Genomic DNA, 26,977 nt, shown 5'->3' with positions numbered 1-26,977 from the left:
ACTTTACAACATATATTGCCACGACATTTATAACCACAACTTACTGAACAAAAACGACATAGACTTAACGGCTTACATATTACAATATGCTGACGACACGGCGCTTGTAGTACATGACAAAACGACAAAGAAAGCCGTAGACCGATTGCAGACGCTAATGGACGACACTATGACCTGGTTTTATAAGTGGAGGCTAACACCAAATCCCGCTAAGAACCAACTTTTACTGACAAATCACAGAACTAAGGAAAACTCCCCGACACTTACAGCAGACGGACATACAATACACCCCACTAACGACGTAAAATACCTGGGCGTAACTATAGACCACAAATTGAAATTTTACAAACATGTACAAAACATAAGGACAGAAATTACGAGACGAACAAAACACTTTCGATCACTGACATACAAAAACAAGGGAATCAGCACGAAGACAGCGACAAGAATTTACAAATCGATCTGCAGACCCCTTTTAGACTACGGACATATAGTGAGAGCAAACGCTACCGAAAAAACCAAAAGACATATACAGACAACAGAACAAATCGCTCTGAGACTCATCACTAAAACAAGACATCCTAATAATCCTTTGCACAACCCCTCCACACAATTACTATACGAGCGTACGAACATGACAAAAATAACGGACAGACTATCACAAATACAGACAAAATGGAAAAACAACCGACACAACTGGACAATACTTAACCCACTTTGCCTCAGACGACAAACACGACATTCCCACTTTCTCTCCCCTCCCAATACGTTATACGAAGAACTGAGTGAAGATATACAATAGAATTTTTTTTTTTTTATCTCCAAATGTATACCGTTTTGACCACTCTTTATATAAACTTAGGCACTTGGTTATGTAACAAGGGCAGAAAGACCAGTATGGTCGATAGCCTATTTCGTATGAAATAAAGATTATATATATATATATATATAAATAATAACGCCACATCAAATAAAAATTAAAATTGACATTTCCAATTTTTCTGGATATCTATCCCGATTTTTATTCAGTTTTTGACTTATCTCGGGAATAATGCTTCACACGCAAGTAGAAGTTTTTCCACACTTCTGTGTGAAGCATAATTCTCGAACAAAATAAATGCGGAATTATTGCATACATTTTTAATTCAAAAGGCACAATCTACAGCTCGAACTTTTTTTTATAATCCTTACACGGATATCTAACAGTTTCTGAAGTTCCGAGCTCACAAAATTGCTGGAAGACGTACAGGATGTCCGATAATTAATGGCGGCACCTAGCTGAATCACAGATTCCTCATGTATTAATATTAAGATATACTCTGATTTACTCCCATTAACAAATCGATAATAGCGTGGTGCCAACGTTTAAAAACAGGGTAACACGCCCTCTAGTGAAATTGTGTGCCATGAATTATGGGCCACCCTGTGCAGCAAAACAGAGCAAACTTGGTTACTTCGGGCCCACCCTTGATAAGATGGACGTTAGAGATGTGATGCTCCAATTGTTTGAAATTAAGCAGAAACACTTCACTCCCCCTTTAGCAATTCTCATCCTTTCCAAACATTCATCAAATCCTTCCTCAGTGCCCCAATCGCCTTCAATGGAAACTATATCGCGTCCATCTTTACTCAATGAAACTTTCCAAGATGCTGAAATATTTCACAAAATGAGATATATTCCAATTTCCTTGGAACTTGCCCATCTTAAAAAGTTATAGGTCGCGTGTTTTAGTTGGGTAAAATTATTCAAAATAGTTTTCTCGTAAAACGCGCTATGAAATTTAAACACCCTCTAGCGCGGATTATATTATAGTGAATTCATAAAGTTTTCTGTTATATCGTTTCTCTTATATATTTCCTCGTCCCGTTATCAAATGGTTGCGTGTTGTACGATCTGAATGATTTAGCAAGTGGAAAATTGCTTTTCCACGAAATTGCCCAGCCAATACGCACCTTCCTTGGAGACGGCATGTATCTTCAAAATACGGTGCAGTATTTTTTCCTGTCTGAGTAGTATTATGCGGAAAATAGCATGCGGATAGTTAAAAATAAATCCTATGTGATGTGCTTCCATGGTGCATCGATCCTTTAGCAGCATATTAAAATGTAGTCCTCAGGTCGATAGGGAAATATTATTTTTAAATTTCTCCTTCCGAGAATATAAGAAGAAATACAATTATAACTCTCATGGGGGGGAATTTTTGTTCCAAATGTGTGTATTATGTATGAATCTAAATTATACCTGCTTTTGGGGATTCTGCAGCTGGGGTTGTTTGATTTGAATGATTCAGTAGTGCCAAATTGCTTTGCGTGCTCATGTGAAGCTCGGCTCGGAATTTCTGATTTCAGCCGATCTTGCGATATTACCACTCATATTACGAAACACTTTCAAGTTAATTTTTGACAAAAGGAATCGAACCACCCTCCCGGCGAGCCAAAAGGTCTGAATGAAATATTCCCATTTCGAAGCAAAGAAAATTTCAGTATTCTTGACAGCCTGGAGAAAAAGGTTGTTCCCGATTAACATTTATAATTTTTTATTTACTTTCTTAACATTATGGTGAATGTAATGTTTACTGAATGGCCCGCTCAATTTTGTACTAAATCGGCCGATTCTTTCCAAATACTTGGAAAATGGAAATGTCTTTCTTAGGAACTTTTATAAGGATTTCCAGTTTACTTTTGTTAAACCATCGAAATACATATCCACCGATCCAATAACCTTTATGTGTGTATGAAGTGTTATTTCCACAACACGTAAAAGGAAAAATGAACAATCCACCTCAACCGAATGGAATATATTTAAAACTTCAATACTTTCTTAGCAATATGGAAAAACTATGGAAATGAAGGAAAAGTGCATTTCCGAATAACAGCATCAATTGGTTTAAGTAAGTTGAGTGGGTTCTCTTGACATTCTGTGGGGGTGAACTGTGCTGCAAAATTCTAATCAAATTTATACTAAATAGATTCATCTTCCCAAATAACGGCGAAATGCTTTTCTTAAAAGCTTTTATAAATCTTTGCGTTTTACTCCCCTTAAATTCATCATAAAAAATCCAACCTCCTGAAGTTTATTATACAAATCCCTAGAAATCACTCATACAAAAACCGGGCCGCTACAACATAAAGCACTTTCAAGCATCCCTGTGGGCCAAAAAACTCAACTTGGCGTTAAAAACAAACAATTTCCATTTTAATACACACAATATCCATTATAATACAAGGTGCACATGTTAAAAATGATCTAGTCCACCTTCGTTGTAGACTTACAATAATACATCAAACCTCGTGAAAATATCGGACTAATTCTTCTTTGGTTTATACCTCATGTGATGTGAGAGTTGATTAAAAAATAATGGGATTATTAACGATACGTGCAAATGAGATTGAAATTAATAGAGCCTTGCTTGTAAACTACCATTAATCAGCACAACGATAAATTAGTATAGATCCGCTTTGCAAAAGTAAGACCAATTTATCAAAGGGGTGTGTGAAAACAAACGGATAACCTTTCCGACTTTGAAAGTAGCGCAAGAAACTCAGCCCCCGTTCGAAAGTTCTTATACCCTGCCTTAAAGGGGTTGCAACGATTGATAGAAATGTCCTGGAGAGAGAGAAAGAGATTAAAAAAAAAACGTAATCGCATATACCAAAAAGGGCTCAAGTGGAGGCTCCGAGTTCGACTCTGAAACGGGATGTTTTCGGGTTAAGAGGTGGGTAATTGTATTAAATCTCCTATAAAGTGGCAAAAAAAACATTCTTTTAAGTCCTTTATAAGTAAGACTTTACCGGCGTAATGATATATTTTTGCATAACTTCTTTGCTCCACCAATCCCAACAAAGCTGGTAGTACAAGGAGGATTGTTTTTTGCCCAGTTTTAATTTCTGTAGTCTTCTGGTTCCCTTTTTATGTGAAATTAAATTAAGCAAGAAGCAAGAAAAAGTTTGGTCTCTTCAGACCTGTTTTTTTCTTCTCTATAGAAATCCAATTACCCAAATTACACAGCGACCTTTATTATTATCTCTTCGCAATAAAATTCTTTTTTCGTGCTGATCCCGACGAAAAATACGGTACCATTAATCAGGAAGCAGCTTAACGTCCTTTTAATTCATAAGTTTTTCTTCTGATTATCTTCCCCAACACCCTAAAATTTTTCAATATATTTTTGGAACGTTTAAAGTCGACCAAGTGAAAATATTTCTTTATGTTTTCTGCCATCCCTACCTGGCCGTGAGCCTTCTTGTTTAGTTCTTTCCGTGTGGATGTTGGCATATGTAAAGTACGAAGGAATAAAGATGGGAAAAGTTTTACATCGTGTAAAACAATAAATCAACCGCAGGGGTTTGCAGTGAAAAAACGCTGACAGGATCACCACAAATGGCTTTTTACATGTGGAACGGAAATAAAACTTTCTTTGTTTTCTTTTATTGTGTGTCCGAACTTGGAACCATAAAAAGCCCAATTCTTATTACAGAGAAATGAAATTTTTATGTGAACTGAGTCAATAAATACCCAAAGGAGGGAAGTGAATCAATCGATCGGCAAGTGCTCAATTTATTAACGAGGATCTCCCTGCAGTTTCCACAATTTATATTAATTATTTAAGTGGGGCATTTTCTGCCAATTTACGTTTAATATTCTAGCAGTTATTTTCAAGTTTAATAAGAGTTTTCAGTACAAAAGAAAATAAATATAAGTGAAAATGGTCGAAATTGGCAATTTTCTATTACGGTAAGTAAGCAAAATTTAAAACTCGAAGCCGTAAGCCAAGTGCGGATCCAACTTCTTCCCACTTTTCACAGAAAGTTCTGGCATCGGAGAATTTCCATCAGATTTGAGAATTGGAGCGATAATTAACACAATAGAATAACAGAAGTTAAAGCCCATGACTAGTTGCAATCATTTGCATAGAAACGAAGGCAGCCAGTCATTATGTTGAACTAGAAACCTAATGCTATTTGCTGAACTTTCAAATTTCAATGGGGCACAATTAAGTCAATCAATTACTATCGCGAGGGAAAATAATTTGTCCTTGTAAGATAAACTGGAACAATTTGTCTTCCATGTTAACAAAAGGCCGAAATGCAAATAATGTAACCCTTACTGTAGGACCTACTTCACATAATTGGATCTAAAAAAAGGTGGAAAGTCAATTAAAGTATTAACAACCCTTAGGTTTAACGAATTAAAAAGGGTGGGGTAAGCTGTTTTTCTCTAAAGGCTTTGAGAAGGATTAACATACATTTGCTTCTCCAATTTCGCATGATATGCGTGTTACTGAAGGATTAGTTCTGCCTTTTTTTAGATTAATAAAATGTGGGTTTTTTTATGCATTTAGCTTTAGATTGTTGAATAAATAACAACAAACTTCATTGCTGCTGCGAGTTTAATTTCAAAACATGTTTTTTCAGGCACAGCTACTGAGTGCATCAGCTGAAAGGAAAAAAAATTAGTGGGATGTTAACATTTTTCTTGACAAGTTGGAGGATGGATTGTTTCCGAAGAGCCTAACTTTGGACATTGGCAATGCAAGGTAATCCAAAATTAAACGCAAATATTTTAAGAGATTATTTTTGAAGTCAAAATAAGATTGATGCTTCTCATAAACCTGTGTCTTAAAATTCACCTCTTTGGAACTGGAGTCATCGAAATTTAGGAGATAAAAATCGATTATGTCAAAGCGTGACCGCAATTATCTATCAAAAATTTCATAGAAATGTTCAAGCCCCTATTTTTTTAGTCGCCCTATTAATTTTTTGCTTCAAAAATTATGTAAACTTAATTTCAGAATGGTTGGAAAGTGACCGACACTTTGCATAGTCCACGTTTTATGTTTCCACCGACAAGCTCTAAATTTAATCATCATCGTCTACTAGGCCAGGAAAAACTCAAAAATTTTGAGCTATTGCGTTATTTTAATACAACTTCAAGAAAATTGTTATTAAACGAAAGGCCAGTTTTGATGGGCTGTGACCGCTGCGACTCATGAGATATTTTTTCTTGTTTTCTATTTTGGATTTTGTTTTTTTATTAAGAAAAAAAATTACCTTAATTGTTTATAAGAAGTGTTGCAAATGCCTTTTCCCTGCTGCGATACTAACCTCCATTATTTTCCACAAAGATTGTCGTACAAGTTCAAAAATTCCAGGAGTTTTCTTTGCAAATTGGAAAACATTAAAGAGGCGTTGACGGAGAACTACGACCGACGGCACTGGTCCTGCATCGTAAACTGAGCTTTTTAGATACCCCCATGAAAAAAAGTCCAGTACGGTGCAATCCGAGGAAGGTGGGCACCAAGCTATTGGACCTATTCTACCAATCCACCGATTTGGAAACAACAAATTTAAATGATGGCGCACTGTTATTCGAAAACAAGAGGGGAGGGGCACTATTGTGCATAAACCACATTTGTTGACGAATGTTTAAAGGTACATTGTCCAATAAACCAGCCAATTCGTTTTGCAAAGAGGTTAGGTACGTACCACCATTTGAAGTCCGTGGAAAAAACCACCAATTAGTTCACCTCCATCAATCCCTGCCCGTGCGTTTAGGCTGAACTGTTCCTATCGGCGGGATAGTTTTATCTCGTGTAGATTTTTCTGTGCTCACACATATAGATTGTGGTAATTCACCGCGCCATCATGCATAAAGTGAGCTTCGTCTTTGAAAGGAATCCGAGATAAAAAAAAATTAAAATCCCTCGCGCACTTCCGTCATTCCCACTTTGCGAACTGCAATAACCGATGGAAAATCTTGAGGAGGAAAAGCTTGAACACGTGAGATATGATACGGATATAAACCGTGTTCCTGCAAAATAGGCCAGACAGTAAATTGAGAAACATGCGAATTTCGTACTTACAGTCTAGTACTATTAACCAGGATTGTTATAATGTTCAAGATCAGTTCCTGTATCACTAACTTGCAAGTTCTCGATATCTGCCGATACTATACCTTGAAGTGTGAAATCTGCTATATTCCTGCAGGGGCCCAGGTGGATATGCGAAAGTTCGGCAATTAGGAGGCAGCGGTATGGAAATCTCAGTGCATACAATTTTCGAGCTTCAGGTACCATTAGGTAGACCGCAAACATAACACATGTCATGGTCAAATGAATATTGTTTATTTTTCATTTTAATATCTAACAAAAGAAGCACGAACTACGCTAACGAGTTAACGCTTTCGAGTAACGAAAAACAGGAAAAAAAATCAACTAAATCAAAGCGTCGACAATGATTACAAACACTAAAGAACAGAGAGAAAAAAGAGAAGAAAAAAAGTTTAAAAAAGAGGATAAATAAGAGGCAGTCGCAGCGGTCACAGTCCCATTACCACGCCTTTCATTCAACAACTACTTTTTGCAAACGGTGAGTTATATCAAAATTTTAGATTGTTTTATGGTATAATAGACGATGATAGTTAAATTTAAGTTTTCTCGGTGGAAACATAAAATGAGGGCTATGCAAAGTGTGGACCTCCCTCCAATCCTTCTGAAATTAGATTTACATAATTTTTGAAGCAAAAAACGAATAGAGCGCCTAAAAAGGCTTCCAAATTTGTACGCTATTTGATTCGTTGAAATTCGATTGCATTTTATCAGTAACTATGATCACAGTTCGGGATAACCGATATTTCCGCGCAACTTTCGATAACTCCAGATCCGAAAGGGTGCATTTTAGGGCACAGGTTTATACTCTTACTTTGACCTTAGAATTCCTCTTTTAAAATATTGGCCCTCAATTTTGAATCACCCTGTAACAAGTGGTAGCACCATTTGGAGTAAGCTGCATGGTTCTTTCCTGGCATTATGGCGAATGTCACCTTTAGAGTATTCAACCATTAGAATGTTCTATCATGAAGTTCCACGGTGTTATCCAATGTTACACAATCGATTCAAGTTCTTTGCAGAGTTTTATCCAACTTCGTTCCTCTTCTTCTGATTGTGAAAATATCATAATATGTTAATTGATATGATCAACTCCTGAGTTGGCAACTACGACTTCAACAAATATCCAAATTGTCGTTTCACTTTACATTTAAATCCAGGAATAATGCGCGGTTCTTAATGAGATTTTGTTAAAGCCCGAAACCGCCTTCAAACATCATTATCAACGTAGTCCTTACAGCTGGCCTTCAAGTTCCAAAAATTCAGAAATAATTGGTTTCAAAGGCTTTTTACATTAAAAATGCCGCTCCTGTTTCTTTTTGCTCAAAATAACCCACCAGAAAAATTCATAATTTCTTTAATTAAAATGGTTGTGTGCTTAGCTGCCAAACTTTACAACTTTCGCAGCCATCGACGTTCTCAGCATTCCAACCTAATTTAAATTCTTGTTTAGTTAGTATGAAATTTTAACGGATGTTTAAAAAACACGAGAAACTTTTTCAGCCATTCTGTTTTAATTAAGGCTCAGGTTCACTATAATTTTCCTGCTATCGTTACAACCTGCTTCTATTTACATTACCCACTCCAAATAGCCTTTAAGAGACAGCCAGTTTTAATTGAATGCATTCCTTAATGCTGATAAAATTATTTGGAAGCTTTGCACGATTTTAACAACGAGACATTATCGTGAATAAACCTTCATTCCATTAGAAAAAGAAGAATATTGCGGTTTATTCTGACTCAGAAATGGAAGCATGAGGCCAGAAAAATGCCTTATATAACAGTTATTCCTTTAACAAATCTCACGAGACGTTTTTTAGTGGAAACGAAATTGAATTGAACATTTTTGTGACAAAAGTTCGCTGCATTAAATGGTCCCCATGTTGGTCATATCCTGGGCATCAGATTCAAGCACTCTCCCATCGAATTTCAATTTAACAATAAATTAAATGTGCTCTGGAGCAGACTCAGATTGTAAGCATACAATACGACTAGACTGTTTCGAAACTTTTATTAAAGCTGCGCTGAAAGGGGCTGTGTGTTTTGGGGATTTTCGTAATGCAGTGGTAAATCGACCCACACAGGTTTGGGGCGTAAAACGAGCTGCGCTTTGTTGCTCATTTGGGCAAGAGGACACTATAGATTTATGAAAACAAAGCTAATTTTCTTATAAGTCAAAGTTTGAGCCCTAGTCAAGCTCCTTAACCACTCTGGCAAACTCTTGAAATCAGGCGTTGGAAGTGCCTATTATGTCGAGCTCAATGTTGAATATCGGAAAAAGTCCTCTATAGCAAGGACAGTTGATTGCACTTTCGGTCAAGAACTCCCGTACCTAACAGCAGTTTAAATAGAGAAACACTGAATTCTCTTGATGTCAAGGGCTACAGTTACTAAACTTAATGCAAAGTAATAATGACGCTACAAAAGAAGTGCTATATCGGGAAAGTTTCTCGATTTCCTTTTGAAATTGAGCAATCCCAGATTTCGCGCAAATACCCCTTCTTTCCAGCTCCTTTGTGCAAACCCATCAGTTTAATTCCACGTTTCAGCATAATGGCGTTTTGGAACGTCTACTATTCCACGTCTACGAAATTTAACAACGTTTTTCTTTGCGTCCCATTGCTGAACATGGCCCGCAATGCAATTATAGTTTTATAAGACGTATGTGCTAAAAATTCGCGGTCGATTCAAGCAAGGTAAAAATATCCACTTTGCTCCCTGTGCAAAAGGTCGGAGGAGCAAAGCGAAATGAACCTTTTTGCTTTTTCAACGGCTCCTGACCCGCAATATGTTAGATTGGTTTTTTTTTTTTGCCGAGAAGCCATTACCTAAAGTCGATTTCCATCATATTCTAGGTCGCAACGAGGCCCTTATGAGGATAATTTGCCCATGGTAACCACTTGTTGCAGTTACAATAGAACACTAAGTCATGGTAACCGAACACTTTCAGGCCGGATGGCGAAATTTTATTGAAGTCGCAGAATTTTTACAATTTCACGCCTTATGAGTCCGTAAATAATACGTCCGTGACTTTAAGCCCATTTTCCAAGTGCACTATTAAGTAAAATATCAACTTGTTTGTACCCTTAATAACCATAAATTATGTTTTTCTTTACGTTAATAATTTCAGAAAATTGGCCATTTTTGGAACCGGGCCAGACACATGCTTTAATTCCTGTTGTTGGAAATAATGGTTGTAAACTGCAGTTGTATGAAATCATCTTTTTAAGGGTGAGAGAAGCCAAAATAATCGCTTTCTAAGTTTGTTTTTAGGGCAAAGAATGGCTAAGATTGGAAGAATAGTTGTGTTTGAGATTTACTGCAGTTGCAAAAGTTAAAAGAGAATGATATAGGTTTTACTATGTGCCATCAGATTTTAAACTTTTTAAAGATATTTCATTCTACTTACTTTTCTAATTACCTAATAAACTTAAAAAAATTCTTGATGACATGGCGGATGGCAAATATCCCTAATACAAAACATAATGCCGTAACAGCTAGCGCCATTTCTTAATGTTTTGTTCAAACGGAACTTTAAGGAAGCTTAAAATCTACACAATATGGCGAACGATGTATTCGTGTAATTCTGGCTCTATGTGTTCTTGAGTAAATTTTTACTATCGATCGTATTTCATAGCGAAAATCTATTTTCTATATTTTTCCCTGAAAAAATATGACCTTGCTCACTGCCCCATTTTGAAATTTTTGTATTTAAAGAAAAATCCACTTAATAGTGCGCTCACATAAGACAACAAAATCCTAATCCATACTCGATCAAAAGTTCTATACTTTCTTTAAAAATATACATTTACTGGAATGGTTCTACGCCTTTGTAAAAATTTTGACCTGAACAGATTTAATTTCCCATGAGGCTTATAAAAGGACAACAAAAGAGGTGACACTTTTGTAGAGGTTCAAGTGTCTGGCTCGATTTACTGGTGCACTCCGAAGGTTCGCAACCCTTTTCATTGCAGTTATAATAAAACTGTTCTAAGCTTTGTCTTGTGTGTAGGAGTTTTCTTTGAAGTCTCTTAAACTGGCGTTAAATTGAATTCCGCGACAAACTGCGTTCTTTCAAGGGGGACGAAAGGTATTCATTCCAACCGCATTTCCTTGTGTTAGTTCTATACAGAAACTCAAACATTTCCCTCAAAACATCGTGCAAAAGTAGATTTCCCAGCTACGAAAATAAAACTAACTGTCTAAATTTCATTTCGAAAATGATATGACATGCAGATGAAATCTCAAACTTTCAGCTCGAATTTATCTAAAAGATTTATGTCTAGGAATTTCAGCAGCTTTCAGGGCCCCTCAGTGAAGTTATAGTTTGTTTAGAATTTATGTTGAATTTAATAAAAGTCAAAGTGAGCTGAAGGCACCAAAGGGCCAGTTTTACACGTTGACAAGCCAAAGCTCCTTAAAGCCCTACTAAATGTCAAAACTGAGTATAATTAGGAACCAGTAAACTCAATATTGATTAGTGCTTATAATAATTAATTGAAAAATCTGCGGCGATTGGAGCTCGATAAATAAAAAATTCAGAAATTCAAAGGTTTCTCTAATGCCTTATTTCCAACATACCAGGCATTTCGGAGTCTCTGATGGGTGTTCTTGAAGCTTATTAGACACCCTAGCTGAAAGGAAGTAATATCGATTTGAGATATTAAAAGAAGGAGGAAATTTAATAAAGTTGCCTGATTTATAGAAAATTAGGATTTGATGTCGTCAGATTGCCTGACTAATGTCATTTTTAGGTTTATCACTGCATAAGTCGATTGATTTTTTCCTTCTAGTCAGAAAAATATATTTAATCCATATAAGATTTGAGAGTGATTAATATATGCCAGCAATTCCAAAATCAAATATCAAAAATTGGTCATTTGAAGTCATTAAAACGTGGGTTTAGAGCAAAATGTAAGTTATTCATCATTTTTTGCCTAGTTAAACTCCAATTTTCGCTTTATGACTTATTTAATGTTCGGTTAAAAATCAAAATAATTACGAAAATATATTAAACAAAAACTAAAATCATCACCGAAAATTCCTTATAAACCCATAGTTTCCGCAGGTTTGATACCCAATTGAAGCTCTTGGGAGGTGTAAAGAGTAAGATAAAAATTATCTTAAAAAATCTAAAAGATACAAGAACCGTTCAAATCCAAAAGTTATGAAACTCAGATACAGGTATATGCACATGGAACATAATTTCAAGCATACGGGCTGGCTCAACAAAATCCATAAGGATTCATCTTTCTTTAAACAAAACGCTCAACATATTGTTGCATTTGTAGATTCCTTACACATTTTTAAGGTTATTTCGTGCAAAGTCCTTCGATCTGATTTATATATGTTCTCGAAATACCGAAGTTTGGCACAATGCAGCTTTTTAATTTTGAAAAATATCAAATATTTTAAATCTGCAAAAAAAATTTTAAATGCCCAAGTCATTTCGTTATGATTAAAACCGTTTGGAAATTGGTAATTCCAAAAAATAAAAAGAAACAATTTCAAATGTTCGTAGTGGTAAAACGGTTGAAAGCAAAAAAGGGTGCTTTAAAAAAAATAATATGAAACACTTGCGAGGAGCCTCAAAAGGGTAACAATATACAGAGGTTCGATATAAAACAAAAAAAAATTCTAATACACCCTGTTAACCACACCGTCTGCTTGAAATTATGTCCAATGTTGACTTTCGTGCTTAAACTGTTCTCCTAACTCCATGAAATTTTGAGATAATCGCTTTCACGTAAAATCGGGGACCCCCTATACAGGGTTCACTTTTGGGAACTAACAATCCGTATATGAAAAATTACAAGTTTAATTATTATTTTTTTTGTGTGTAATTTTGTTTGGTGGAAGAAACCTGAAATTGTAAAAATACTTTAAACATGATATGAGTTCCGGTTGAACCAGAAACTGACCCTTACTTCGTCTTTTTAAATGGAACATGATAGTTTTTTTTTAATAAAATTAGGATTTTTGTCTAAAATAAATCATAAATTTCAAAATACAACATAATACTGATTCTCAACTATTTTTTATTTATTTTTACGATTTTTTCGGCACTTGTATAGTTTTACTAAAACTCAATTATTTACAAAACTATTTGACATAAATTGATGAAATAAATTTTAAACTGCTGAAAAACCAACAAGTTTTTCTAAACAATTATAAAAATGAGAAAAATATTTGAAAAAATTATTGATGTTTAGAATTTGTATATTTCAAAGAGTCTTTTTCTCAAAGAGTACATTACAATTATTTTTGCGCTATTAGATTGATAAAAAATAATGCACAAGTAGGATAACATCATAAGTGTCAAAAATGAACACATTTTGAGTAAATCGAAGAAAACGAATAAACTACTTTATACCGCACAGGTAATGAGCGCAACAGCGTACCTTCACACCAGCAAGTTGCTTAATGTTTATTTTGATTGTTTGTTTTATTTTCTTACAGTATCAATTTTTTTCACAAAACAAAACATAAACTTCAAAACCGCATTAAATTTGTAATTTTCCTTATACGAATTGTGTCAGTTCCCTAAGGCGAACCCTGTATATCATCTTCTAGGTACTTTATTAGATCTGTCCATGTCGAGCATGTTGAACCGGTCAGTTATGTCATACAAGAAGGACGATGCTTTTCCTGGGAAGGGCTAAAGTTTCATGTAATTTTAGACCCCATTTGCACATTCACTTTGACCCTTCTAAGTTAAGTGGACAACCGAAGTTTGCAGCAATCAAAATCGTTCGAAACTTGGCACCACACTGAATTGTAGAATTCTCTGAAAATGTTCGATTTATCTTGATTAACCCAAAAGGGAAATGAGCCGGATGGGGGAAAAATGCAAATTTTCGCGGTTTTTTCCACTGAAATTCGCATTTCGACCATTAAAACTTTACATCCAGCTAAAGGTATTTCCATTTTGTTATGTCACTGTAGTGAAATTTGGAATTAATTGATACGACAATAAAAAGTTCTGTAGGCAACAATTAATGGAAAAATAGTTAAAGGTGCAGATAAACTTAATTTTATCGTGCTCCTCGGGTTTGTACATACTTAAGCTGCCCTTCCCACATCGGCTCTTCAAACTGACCAACTCAGTTAATTATTTTCTCAGTTCCCCTTTCATCAACGGAGCTATATACCCTTCCATAAGTATACAGAAAAGTTAAAAAACTTTCCTCTGTCATTATCCTGAGACCCATTTTCGATGACGTCTGGGGATAAATTTGATGTATAAGAACGGAGCTTTGGATCAAGCTGACGAAACTTTTGTTCTCATTTTTGTTCATTCGAAAGTTATATAAGAAAGTAAATGGGACGAATATATAAAAGTAAAGTAGAAATAAATATTTAAGTGTGGCTTAACTTTGTTCCCAAAAGAAAGTTGACTGAGTTAATGGAATCGTGTACGAGCAGAATTTATTTTTAAATTTATTGACGTGGAAAACTAATAAATGTGTATTATTAGAGTCTTTATGATGCACTCATAATTAGTAAGGAAACAATTTTATAAACGCCTTAATTACGGAAAAGTTTTGACAAATTGCAAAAGCTAAAGAAGACAGATAGAAAGCTTTAACGACTACCATTAGGTTTTTCAACCTTTCCAGGAGATTTATTATTTGAATTGCCTAATATGAGGAAATTTGAAAGGGTTTCTTCATAATATTGCGAATACCGGGTTCCCACTATATAAAAGATAATGCTCCAGTCCGGCAATAAATAGCAGATGGTACCATCTCCCAACCTTAAAGCTCTCTAAAGAGTGGCGAAAGGAGATTTAATAGATGCCACCTGGTTTTAAGTTTTGCAAGGGAATTTTACTATAATTATTTTTCTACTTCTCTAATGGAACAACATTTTAAATACCTTTTTGACAATATGGCGAATGACATCGTTTCCACAATACAAAACATAATGGCTTAATAGCTGGCGCCATCTACGCGTTTTGTACAAACTGTATTTTAAGGAGTTTTAAATCCTGATCATGTGGTGAACAGATTCTGTGCATGTCATAGTTATGAGAATTAAAAAAAATGTGTATAATATTCATCATATAAAAGCCCTTGCGCTTTATTAAACACTACACTGAGCGTTGTTTGTTACAATACGTCGCGCATGCTTTAAGGGCTTTCTTAAACACTCGTGCTATAATACACCCATTATTACAAAACTGCTCAGCAGATGCGTATGTCTAAACAATATGCATACTTTGCAATTTACGATGCTTCAACCTGTTTTTAATATTTACATTTATACATGAAAACAATCGTCATACTTTAAACACGCCTTAATAGCAAAATTTTTGCTACCAGGGGATTCCTGCTATTAATAACGTAAGGTTATAAAGCACCGCGAGTCAGCACTAGTCACACGACAGAAGCTCCTCGATAAAGCAACAATGAAATTTGCCGTCTTGTGTATTCTTTTCATGACAATGGGCCTGATGGCTTTTACTGCAGAGGCTGCAAGAACTTGCCCACCTCCCACTGAATGTTTATGGTGCCAAACTACATGCCCTGAGGGCCAGAAGCTGATCGAGAATCCTTGCGATTGTTGCAAAAATCGCTGTATTACGACGTGATGTGAGTATGATTTGTTTAAAATTGTTTTAACTGGAGGAAAACGAATCTGGAATTTGGCGACACGGGACAATCCCAGAGATAATCAAAACCTTTATAAATTTTAATGAATACATTTAAATGTATCGGATACACAACACGGAGTTGGTGGGTGAAAGTGCTTAGATGTTGCAGGTTTTTGTAATAAATTTGTCTATAGACGTTCAGGAACAGATAATTTTTGCGTTAATTTTTACCGCAAGAATGTCTGAATAACTCAATGGAGGTTGTTAATTGTAATGCCTCCTTAATGCATTAATTAAAGCGTAAATTGTATTGATTTTTTGTATAACTTATTAATAGTAGTATAATTGTGTGATCCATGGAAACTTTACATTTCTATAACACAATTTTTAATGAGTTTATTTTTCTTTTCAGGATTGCCGCAGACCCATAGGGACCCAAGACATATGCCGGAATCTCTGTTATTTGATTTTTTATATCATCAGCTGGTTATCGAAAAATTTCTAAAAATCCTTTATTTGTTCGTAAAATGGCAATTTTCTCTGTATTTTGATACCTACTGTCAAAAAATATATTGCACCATTTTGTAATAAAAACCCACATTTTTCCATATGGACTATAACTAATTAACTTTGTTTACTGTTGAGGTATCTGCATTTTAGTTTTGTCCTTCCAACAGATAAGCGAGCGTTTGGGTATGATGGTGTACATCAGTCGTATACAATAAGAACTTTTTATGCACTATCAAAGCCATAGTTTCGTAAATGTGATGTGAAATATTACATTTTGGATCAGAATGCAAAATAACTGATGCAAAATTTTGCACCAGAATGCGACGGAACAGGTGCAAACTTTTGCATCACAATTGCGTTTTAATTAATCAACTTTGTCTGTTCTCGCACTGGAACGACCTTTAATTTGCCTACAGTTTCCTCACTTGAAGTTGCCGAAATATGAATGACGGCCCTGAGCTAGCACGAGGGTCTCAGTCCTCCGTTTACTGCAATAACCGAAAATTCCCCCATCGAATTCCCAAAACAAACTTTTTCACCATTCTCATTTCAACTATGTTTAATTCGTCTCTAAATACGAAACCTCCCCTTGACCCTCGCATCTACAACAATCAATTTCGACCAATGAAAATCGATTGGAAACGTGGACTTAATCCACGAGATATTATTTGATAAATGACATTTGCCTTGTTTGCTCGTTTCTTCCATAGTTTTCCATTAAAGCACAACTGCTTTCCATTACAGGCAACTATCTGCTTGATTAAACCCAATAATAAGTTTTCCACTCAACAGGAAATGAATCGCCGTAATCCCATGAGCTAATTTTTTTGCCTGAGGTATCTTTGTTCTGTGGAATAAGTGGTGCAAAACTTTGCATTAGAATGGAATTTTGATTAATCACATTTGTCTCTTGTAGCACCGGATCGAATTTTAATTCGCGTATTATTCCAGGAGAATCCATTTCCATTGCCGGGACGTTTTTCCCATTTATGTCACGCCCGATTGTCCGTATATCCGAGGCGATGGTAATTTTTATTTGGTCGATGGATGGCCGAAATCGTCATCGATGTCCCATTACCTTTGTTTCCCCATCAAGGTGATTTATTATGAGATACGGGTATAAACTACTTTTGTTCTAAGAATTTCTGAAATATCTGTTAGTGATTGAAAATCGATAAAACTCCAATGAAAACTATATTGATTTAAAGTATTAATGGTTTAAATTGATTAGGTCTTCGAGAGGTTTCAATATATTGCGTTAGTGGTTAAAATAGTGAGATATGAATGCCGATGGGTACCCTACACAGGGTGATCGTCATTGCGACTCAACGAAGGGGATCTCGGTAACTATTACACGTTAACCTCGTAGTCTAATCGGTGTAATAAAATTTCATTAATATCGATAAATACACATTTAAAATGGAATCTTTCACCGATACCCATAAATAAGGGTGAAATGGGGACAGACCTGTCGGGCGTGCCGGCCCACGTACATTTCCGTGATTTGAAATACTTAACTACCAAGAAATATTTCAGGCTTGGATAACAATTACGGACTGTGACTTTAAACCTCCAGAAATGAATGCTCTGTATATCTGTGCAGCCATTTGCTGGATTAAACATTCTAGGTGCAGAACACGTCTGGCCAACGGGAATTAGTTTTGCAGTTTGCGCTTTAAGGAAACTTTACTGGTTATAGTAAGTTTCTTAATGCCAAATAAAAACTTTGAGAGAACTCTAGAGCAAAAAGAGAAATTAGTCTTGGCCAAATTGGATTCTAATTGAGTTACATTTAAATGTTTTCCTCTCGCGGAAGAAGAATGAATGCCAATACCGGGTGTTATTGAATAAGTGTCCGATATTTCAGAGGGTGATTGTTCAAGTAGTTTGATAGTGGATACATGTTGTTTATAAGAAAGCTCCTATAAACATTTTTCCTGGCCGAATGAGTTTTCAAGACACGGGGTATCAAAGTTGAGAAAATAAATCTCGCATTATTTGATATTCTTTTGATCTCTTCCAGCTAATTTTAATAAATTTCCTGTTCAGGCTTTTTTTGGAATGAAACGACCAAGCTTACTAATGATTTTACTGTATCTTCCAGAGGGCACCACAAGCGCCCATTAAGGCTCATTATTTTCCCACTTTTAGATAATTGATGTGCATGATCGGCTGCAGATGCGTTTTTCTCGGAAATCGTTTCTTGTACAAAGTAGAGAAGACATTTTTCCATTCAAAAGTGATACACGGTGCGACATAAAAAAGTAGCAGCTATTTAGAAAGTTCTAATGATCGCTTGCGGAGCCCTCTAGAAGGCTAAATCGTTATTGATTTCATGTCCTCATTCCAAAAAACTGCAGGATACGAAATTTCGTAAAATTAGCTAGAAGAGATCGCAAGATATCAAAGCATATGTCATTTATTTTTTCAACTTTGATGCCCCCTATCTGAAAAACTAAACGATCTAGAACACGGGTTAATAAGGACTTTTCAATTTAGAAGATCTTGAAAAATCGGCCTGTGAAACATCGGACACTTATTCAATAACATCCTGTATAAGTAGTTGCGTAACATCTTTCGCATTGACATTTCAATGACCTGGTTAATGAGTGCAATTTCTAGTTTAAGTTTAGAAGTAGAAATGCAACTCGCCCTCATACGAATGCGAATTTTTAAAGAACTCGATTAGTCCCGGTGTCTCCTGGAGTTGAGTTCGCCGTGCTTGCAATAGAATTTTTGACCCTGAATTTCCTAATCGACTCTCTCAGATTTCCCCATTTTTATAGATTTTCTTAATTTTGGGTTGGCGAAAAGGACACCCCTGGCCATTCAGAACCCAGATCAAGGTTCAACCCACAAATGAACCCTGGGCGCTCAGATCCGACACTGGTACCTGATTCTGGCACGATCGTCCAGTTCCAAAAGTATATATGTATATTTCAGTATTAACAGCTTGGTAGTGATAATGATATTTAATTGATTTTCTGGATATTTGCGGACTACCTGAGCAGCAGAAAAATCAATTTCTGCCCTACTACGTCCCGATGAAAGTACTTTTAACAAAGTAGGAAATATTTTTGAACACGCGCCTGGCAACTGATCTATAATTCAGTGGTCGAAATATGATTTCCAGCAAAATTCTCTAATCTGACACTTGATATCTCTTTTCTACTGCAGGGTCAATTTAGCAATATTGTTCAAATGAAACTGATATATATATATATACAAGGTGGTCCGATTTCCGTTACAAGAACTTCGGAAACCGAATAATAATCAAAAAATAATTTGCGCTATTTTTCTAAGACGCGCCATTTCTGCCATGCAGGCCCTTGAAGTTCAAATTTAACGTTTTCTTAGATATCTCTAAAACGAACTATGATGTTAAAAGTAATTTGGTGGAGTGACGCAACATCATCAGATGTATTACGATATACATATTACTAATAGGTAAAGTAATATATTTTGTGATTTATTACTAATAATTATAGGAAAATACTTCTTGATTTATGGTGCTACAGATATATAAAAAAAATTAATGTGCATTCAAAATTATTCTCCAGTTTCTGTGATAGGAACCACCCTATACATGAAGGGTCAACTTACTGTAGCACTATTCAGCATGGGCCATAAATTTCAATATAGTTATTTTTGTGCTTCTAGACAAAAATTAGTATTGCTCATGCGATTTTCATATTTCAATTTAGTGAACCAAACGTGCTGAATATCGAAATACGGAAATGTTACCTTTTTATTTAAAATGGACAGAGACGGTGGCACATGAAAAATTTTGATTTTTTTACCATCGCGATTGTTCAAACATAGAATTTAAGGCGTTTTGTTGTCAAAGACAACTTGAGGAAAAATGTCCATTCTCGATGATTTATGACTGGGGAATAAGTTACAAAAATACGCCGCAATGGAAGATGGATATATACAGCTACTGCAAATACGATGTAATTGGCGTAAACTCCATTTGCAAATTGAATTAAACTGTCATTTATCATTTAGTGTTTATCTTGCTTTTAGTATAAATTGGTTGGTATAAATAGATTAGAAGGTCTTTATTGGCTGCGGTAACTATGGTGTGATTTCAGGTTTATGTCATGGCTGGGTTAATGCGCATTTTGGGTCTCAAATTAGAAAAAATCGTTAATGTTCTTGGAAATATGAAAAAGAAAACTTGCTTAAATGGAAAAACAGTTATAACTCTTTGAGACATTTTGTAATACACGGGAGAAAGACATTTTAGTGCAAATCACTATTTGTATGTTTACAATTTTTATATGTTATACAATTTTATTCAAATACAAAAATGTACACAATATTTCGACCCCAAACTATCGCCGTGACTATTGCAACACCAATCGAGACATTAGGTACTCTCAGCAAAATTTTGTTTATTTATATTACATTTTCAATAACAAAATATATTCTATTTCCTTGAAACGGACTGTTCATTCTTTCTTTTTTTTAATTTTTAATCAATTTCATTAGTTTCATACAATTACAGTAAATATTTATCTATCATACATTTCAGTTAACTATTTATGTTTTCATATCTTTTATCTTTTTTCTCAAATAAATTACCGGTCACCAAAATGTCAACAAGATATGTTGTTAATGTTTAAGCAAACGTCGTTGGTATCTTAGAAAAAAGGATAAAACAACGAGTGCGTAATAAAAGTATTATTCTTAGTTACATTTACCTGAAAATAGTTTTGCAATTCCACTGCAACAGCAACAACCCCTACTTGTTGTGAGATGTTACTTCATTTTTTTTTATTATTTAAATACTTATTTTTCATTTTTATTTAAAAATAAACGCGATTTGAAAATAAAACATAAAGCAATAATAATCTATAAAATTTATTTAATGTGTTTATAACTCTGATAAAGGTATAATAAAGTAAATTATTGTGACACTAATATTGCGGTTACCAAATTAAAAAATAAAAATACATTCAAATATAATTTCCTACACATTATTCTATTAACTCTATTATATACAATACCCTGATTAGTTACAATTTCTTTAGAACTATGTTCAAGCTCTCCTACGTCTTTGCCTTATCACACCTGTTGTTCCCTTCAGCATCACCTGCGTCACCAAAAAATTCTTCAGGTTTTTTCCTGTGTCTCATTTACGAAGATTTCTTAGGTAGCATCCTCAAGATCTGCTGTAACTCTTCTTTACTGCACTTCTTCCCTTTCTCCATCTTCTTTAAGAAGTCATTAATTTTTTTTGCAGCTTGCTCCAACCAAAGCCTTTTAAGTAGTGATTTCCTCAAGTTAAGTTCTTCGGGCTGAGCATTGCTAGACAATAAAAAGCTTGATTTAAATATCAGTTGATCACATTGAGTAATTTTTTATTCATATATCCACAGGATAATATATTTTCTTGAATTGAGAAAGTAAATTTGTTCATTGTAAGTTGAGTGAATTTGAAACAAGAACGCACGCTCGATTAACACTGGCATTTACCTGATATTAATCACGCAAGTTAATCGAAGCCTTTCCGTGATGTTAACCAAGGCAATGACATCGGATATCTATAGACATTCAAAATACCTACTCACCCTTTTCTGGATATGTTCCACTGCGACTTTTGAAATGGTTTTTCCGGCAATTTCTTCATTGGTGCCATTTTTACCGCAAACACTGTCAGAGGGGAAATAATAGTGTGATCTACTCCAGTGGTCCACTCGAAATGAAATTCTTATTCCAAGTTCCGTATTTGCATGCGAATGATGGTAAAGAACCTTTCAAGAGCTTATTTATCAGCTTACTGAAAGTTTTCAGCTACCTGAGAGAATAAATTTAGACTCCAGTTTACGACTTAGGACTCTGATCACAATGGTTACATACCATAAATTACTTTATTTTATGGGACCGTTTCGCCCAGTCCTGTATCCCAAGGTTTCCATTGGCATCAACTTGGTTTAACCCGGTAACTACGCACTTTTCTATAGGTAAGATTCAGCACTAAAAGGTTTTCTGGTACTTGTTAAAATATTGAAATCTCGACAATATGGAAATAAATTAACGCTTCTACCGCTACAAACTCACGAGATTATACATAAAAATCTTCTATATTACATTTGAAGGTAAGCTGGTGTACGTTAGTAGGTACTTGTGTTGTCCCTAGCATCTAAAGCTCACTTGTACCACTGTTCTGAAGAGATTCCGTGTAAAAAAATAGTGGGAACTCCGACATATTAAAGGGGACGTCCTGTATTACGTCATTATTAACTCCACTATTTTCTGTTAACCATTTCTGCCCAGTGATTCCTTTACCAATATCCAGCGTTTTTCGAAATATTAATTAAGTTTTTATTTTTCCTTCCAAATAAGGCACCGGTAAAACTTCTGTTACAACGCGATTTGAATTCACAAAAGACAGACATTTTAGAAATCGGTTCGAAGAGATCTTTGATTTTGTCCCACGTAGAAAAAGCGAAGTTGATGGTACAAGATGGTTCAAAATAATGCTTTTACGGTTGAACAATAAACCTGTCTAAAAAACATTTTTTTATTGTACTCTATGTATTAGCAAAGCTGCTGAAAGGCAATCAACTCTTCTTCAGAAACAAAGTATCATTTTCCTAAACCTAAATCATCATATTTCGTTGATATGTGCTTTGGAGATGACCTCTAAACATTGAGTTATCTTAGCAGTTTTGCCGAAGGTGGCTATGCAGCGCCATGAAGGTGGAAAACAATTGAATATTCGTGTGCGCACCGTATTGAAGGTCTCCGGGCCACGCTAAAAATGATAGTCGAGGTTCAAGTTGTATATTGAACAAGAGGAGTTCAGTGGTTCGAATCCATGTCAGTGGCGTGTATAACAAATTCAATTTTATGAGGATGTTGCATGATTATTATGCAACGATCATATTTTCCTCCTTTGATTCTGTTTGAGAATCAGACCTGACGCACAAGTATTGGGGAATTGCATGCTCATCTCAGTTACTCTGTATATGTATTAGCAAACGAACTGAAAGGCAGTTAAAATTCCTTTTGAAACGGTGCACCATACCTAAATCGTAATAAACCACTAATAAATGCTGTTTTGGGTGTCGCCCCTAAATGTTGGAGAGTATTTTTGTATATTTCCTGAATGTGGCTTTGGAACGCCATGATGGTTGACAACAATTGAAACTTGCGTTTGCGCCTAATGATTCAAAGTGGTATGACGTATCAAACAAGTCAAGGTCAAACTGAAAATGACGATAGAGCCAGAACCGATAGAGACGGAAAACTAAATTACCGAATAGGTTTGCTTTTGACAATTACTGTTGTTCTGGTTTTGTATATCGTTGTTTCGCGGTATAGACATCTGCGTTGAACAGGTGGGGCCTTTTGCCTAGAGAGCGTTGCGATTCGAACTCAGAAGTTCCATTATAACATCATGTCATCATTGTCTGGCAATGGCATTGATTGGTCATTGCGTTGTTTGATTAAACAGATGACGTTTGTTATTGTCACCTTTGCAATTTTGATATTAATCCCGGGAAGTGTTCTTGTTATATTTATGAATTTTTTGTGTATAATGTCGCGGACTTTCAGCCTTACGTGCTGATGATGAGATATTCCGGTAGCGATTTTGGAAAAATTTGGAACATCCTGTATAGCACACATATATGTCAGAAAGTTTTAATTTTCTAAGATCGGGGATCGAATGCCCCCCCCCTTACAATGTATCGGAGTCACCCCGGATGCATCTGTTCTTCGTCTCTAGAACAGGCACCAAAACTTCCCCATTTTTCCCACGCTTGCATCCCTTAATCACTCTCTTCACACTTCCATATGTCTTTGGGTAAGATCATAAACAGACCCTCTTTATCTTTTATCACAGATGATCTATTCCAACTAATACAAGCTTGGTCATTTCCAAAATGTGATAAGACACTAACAGGTGTTCGTGACATACTGGCTATGCTTAAGGCTAGATTATAACACTATCATTATGAGACAACATGTTTTTTACACTCACGTTAAACGAATTGATAAGCACTCTCGTATCACTTTCTTCAAAGAAGCTTACATATACATAATCACATCACTGAAATTTAGGAATTTAGAAAACAGAAGGTGTTTGCAACCTATTATCAAAACATAGCCAATTTACTTGGGAGAACAAGGAAGCACTAAGGACCATACCGAAGTATCAACAGGAGCTAACCAGATTATTGATGAAGTGCCTTTTTCACTCTTCAGGGACATTGAGTAAATAGCAGCTTTTTTCGTAATTGAAATTGCCACCTCCAATGTTCAATTCAATAACTGAGAAAAAGCACTTGCAAAAAATTTTCTGGTTCTTCATGCTTAATGGTTTGATGTTTAGGAAGAATTAACGCATTTAGGAAAGGAATAATTTAAATATATACTATCATTTAGACAAACGTCTTGTAGTTACAGAAGTAATTGTACTGTAAAGAGTTCATCACATGACCATATATAGTGGAATTAGATTTATTCACCTATTCTACATTTTATTATGCAGTAGTTTTGATGAAATATGTTAAACATATGGAATTTTACCTAAATGGGTTTTATTTCGCCATTAAAATAGAAAAATAAAGAACTATCACAGGAAGCAGCGCCCTCTTCGTCCAGGACCCGACGTCAGTGGGCCAGTGCAGTAGTGCGAACTCTATTTTGACACTTCGTTGCCCATCTGGTGTTGTCACTGAGAGAACTGCTCTTCTAGTCTTCAACAAGAAAAGTGCAAGCAGGGGTGCAATTGTGCACTATTCTCAGTTGTCCCGAATATTAGCAAGTGCGCTGCAAGACAATTAAATTTTCTTCAAACCGATATATCAAACCGAAGGTGGCCGAGCAACGCTATGACGATGCACACCATGACGCCATGAAACAATTGTGAAACATGTCAAGCATCTCAGAGCCAAACAAAAAATGATGGTCGAGATGCAGTTTCCGTGCTCAATGTGAAAAGTACAGTGGCTCGAATCACATCAGCGGCGCATCACGGTCAGAATCGCACAATTGACAATTCCTCGAAAACTATTATAGATGCAATTTTTTTGCCGAATGTAAAGTATCAGAACTCGTAAAGGGTATTGAAGGTATCGTCATAGTACTAATGATAAAGATCTTTCCTTTTGAGGACGTATCTGACTCCCGCGGTTACAGTGGTTGGGAAAATGGCGTATGTGTAAGAAAACGTTAAATGTGGGTCTGTTTCCGCACCGGTCTCTTTTTTCTTTGTTCGTCAGGATTGTGAGAGTAGTCGGGGCAGAGCTGGGCCTTTTCCTTGTTTTGGATCTTTGAATGCACCCCGGGAGGTTTTTGTCCGATTCGGAATCCTGCAAGCTCGCAGCTGACATCTTTCTTTTTAAAGGGCGCATGGATGTATTGCTAAAACGACGAAATGTTTACAAATGTTTTAAATGGTTTTACAATGTTAAGGACCGACATTACAAAAAGTTTGTATAAACTCATTAACCACCTCTCCCAACCCCTATCTTCCTCTCTCCCCCCCCCCCCTTTCTATCTTTGCTTCTCTAGACACGTCTTATGACTGAAGCTGCTCATGATTTCCATTAAAAATATTTTATTGGAAAATTGTCAAGGGTTTGATATATTGACCCAAATAAACCATTTAACCGGATCATTACACTGAAGCCATGGCATATCGGACGCGTTCTATCCAAAAATACCCTTGAATGAAGCGTATTCAAAAGCCACCGACAAATAATGACCAAATTTAAATAACAGCCCTGGCATTGGGGCTCGCCTCTCCGATTTTCTGATAGCAGCATGTCTTACATAACCGCCAGACTGCGTTTTTTTTTTTGAATTTTTGAATTCCGCGCATAAAATTCAATTTTCTTTTACATTTGCCGCACGAAAAGGTAGAGTATCAGAAAATTCCTTCGTTATTTACGTCAAGTTCCTCCTTGTTTACACCGAAAAGTTGAATAAACAGTTTATACGTCCCTCCTGTGCGTCCAGTTTAGAAGCCAGACGCCATGGATAAATAAACATCTGGCTTTGTCCCAGTTTAGGGCTCCAACAGGGCCTTTGAGCAGGTATTTTGTCTTTTGGAGATATTTCACTTTGTCGGCAATACATAAAAGAAGTGTGATATAAGGAAGTCGCTCTTGAATCCCTTTTGAGCTAGAAACGACATTCGTATTGGAATATTTTTAAGAAGGACACTGGAGGTTTCAATTTTCTTCAGTATACGTCGAGACACAGTTTATTTGGAGAATTTGAAGTATTGACATATCAGAAACTGTCACACTCCTTTATCACTCCTTTATCACTATCCTATCTCACTCACCCTCCTTCCTCCTTGTCGCGCTCTAGACATCTATTAATTCACTTAAAATAAAATTTCATAAAAACTCTCTTTGAATCTTCACCCCTCCGTAAACAGCTGACAACCACTAATCCCTCTCTGAACAACAAATATTTAATAAAATCTACATATCTCAGGTTCAGACCCATAAAACAACATACTCAGAAGGAAAATATGGCATTATGCATTCGAAGTCTCCACAAAAGGTTTGTTTGTAAATGTTTCCACAGTGATTTGTAACAAAGGCAAATACATGCATAATAATTACGTACTAACCGAAAATGCGTATTGACCTGGATTCTGTACTCCAGCAGGATCCAGAGAATGGCAATTAGTTAAATGTTATCCTCGAAAGTCGGGATGTGGCCTAATCTAATCTTATTGAATTTAATCGGAGGGGAAATCGATCCAGAGTTCACGTAAAAAGTAGCTGGAGGTTTTTACGTTATTAAAAAGTCCTTGTGTGAAGACTTAAATGGATTTTGTGGTTCACTATAGAAAGTTGGACGAAAACAACGAAGTTGTCATGGGGGATTTGAGGGTAATTAGGGTATTCAGGAAGTTCATTGGATAATCAAATTTATTGGCGTCAAATAGAGCTTTTCAGAGTGACACGCCCGACATTGATGGTAATTGTAAGGCGTAATAGAAACGTTTCAA

General features: G+C 35.7%; 1 protein-coding gene and 1 long non-coding RNA gene across 8 annotated transcripts in view; one reads left to right on the top strand and one right to left on the bottom strand.

The window, feature by feature from the left end:
• The window catches only part of LOC136344834 (uncharacterized), a 33,022-nt gene extending 16,915 nt beyond the window's left edge, over window positions 1–16,107 (top strand). For 2 of the 6 annotated variants that reach the window (XR_010733036.1, XR_010733039.1), the window contains exons 2-5: window positions 5,416–5,537; window positions 10,018–10,118; window positions 15,212–15,481; window positions 15,896–16,107. This is a non-coding gene — a long non-coding RNA (uncharacterized lncRNA). Of the gene's footprint in view, window positions 1–5,415; window positions 5,538–7,353; window positions 7,369–9,948; window positions 9,964–10,017; window positions 10,119–15,211; window positions 15,482–15,895 lie in introns of those variants that run through there. The other 4 variants (XR_010733038.1, XR_010733037.1, XR_010733041.1 and 1 more) reach the window with 4 other exon arrangements.
• Syt7 (Synaptotagmin 7) overlaps window positions 1–26,977 on the bottom strand; it is a 311,069-nt gene that overhangs the window by 270,658 nt on the left and 13,434 nt on the right. The gene's annotated exons all lie outside the window — the stretch shown is intronic.

Source organism: Euwallacea fornicatus, chromosome 18 (genome assembly GCF_040115645.1).
Source record: "Euwallacea fornicatus isolate EFF26 chromosome 18, ASM4011564v1, whole genome shotgun sequence".
NCBI classification, from domain to species: domain Eukaryota; kingdom Metazoa; phylum Arthropoda; class Insecta; order Coleoptera; family Curculionidae; genus Euwallacea; species Euwallacea fornicatus.
Note: the sequence above shows the minus strand (reverse complement) of the source record. Positions and strands in the feature narration are given on the sequence as shown.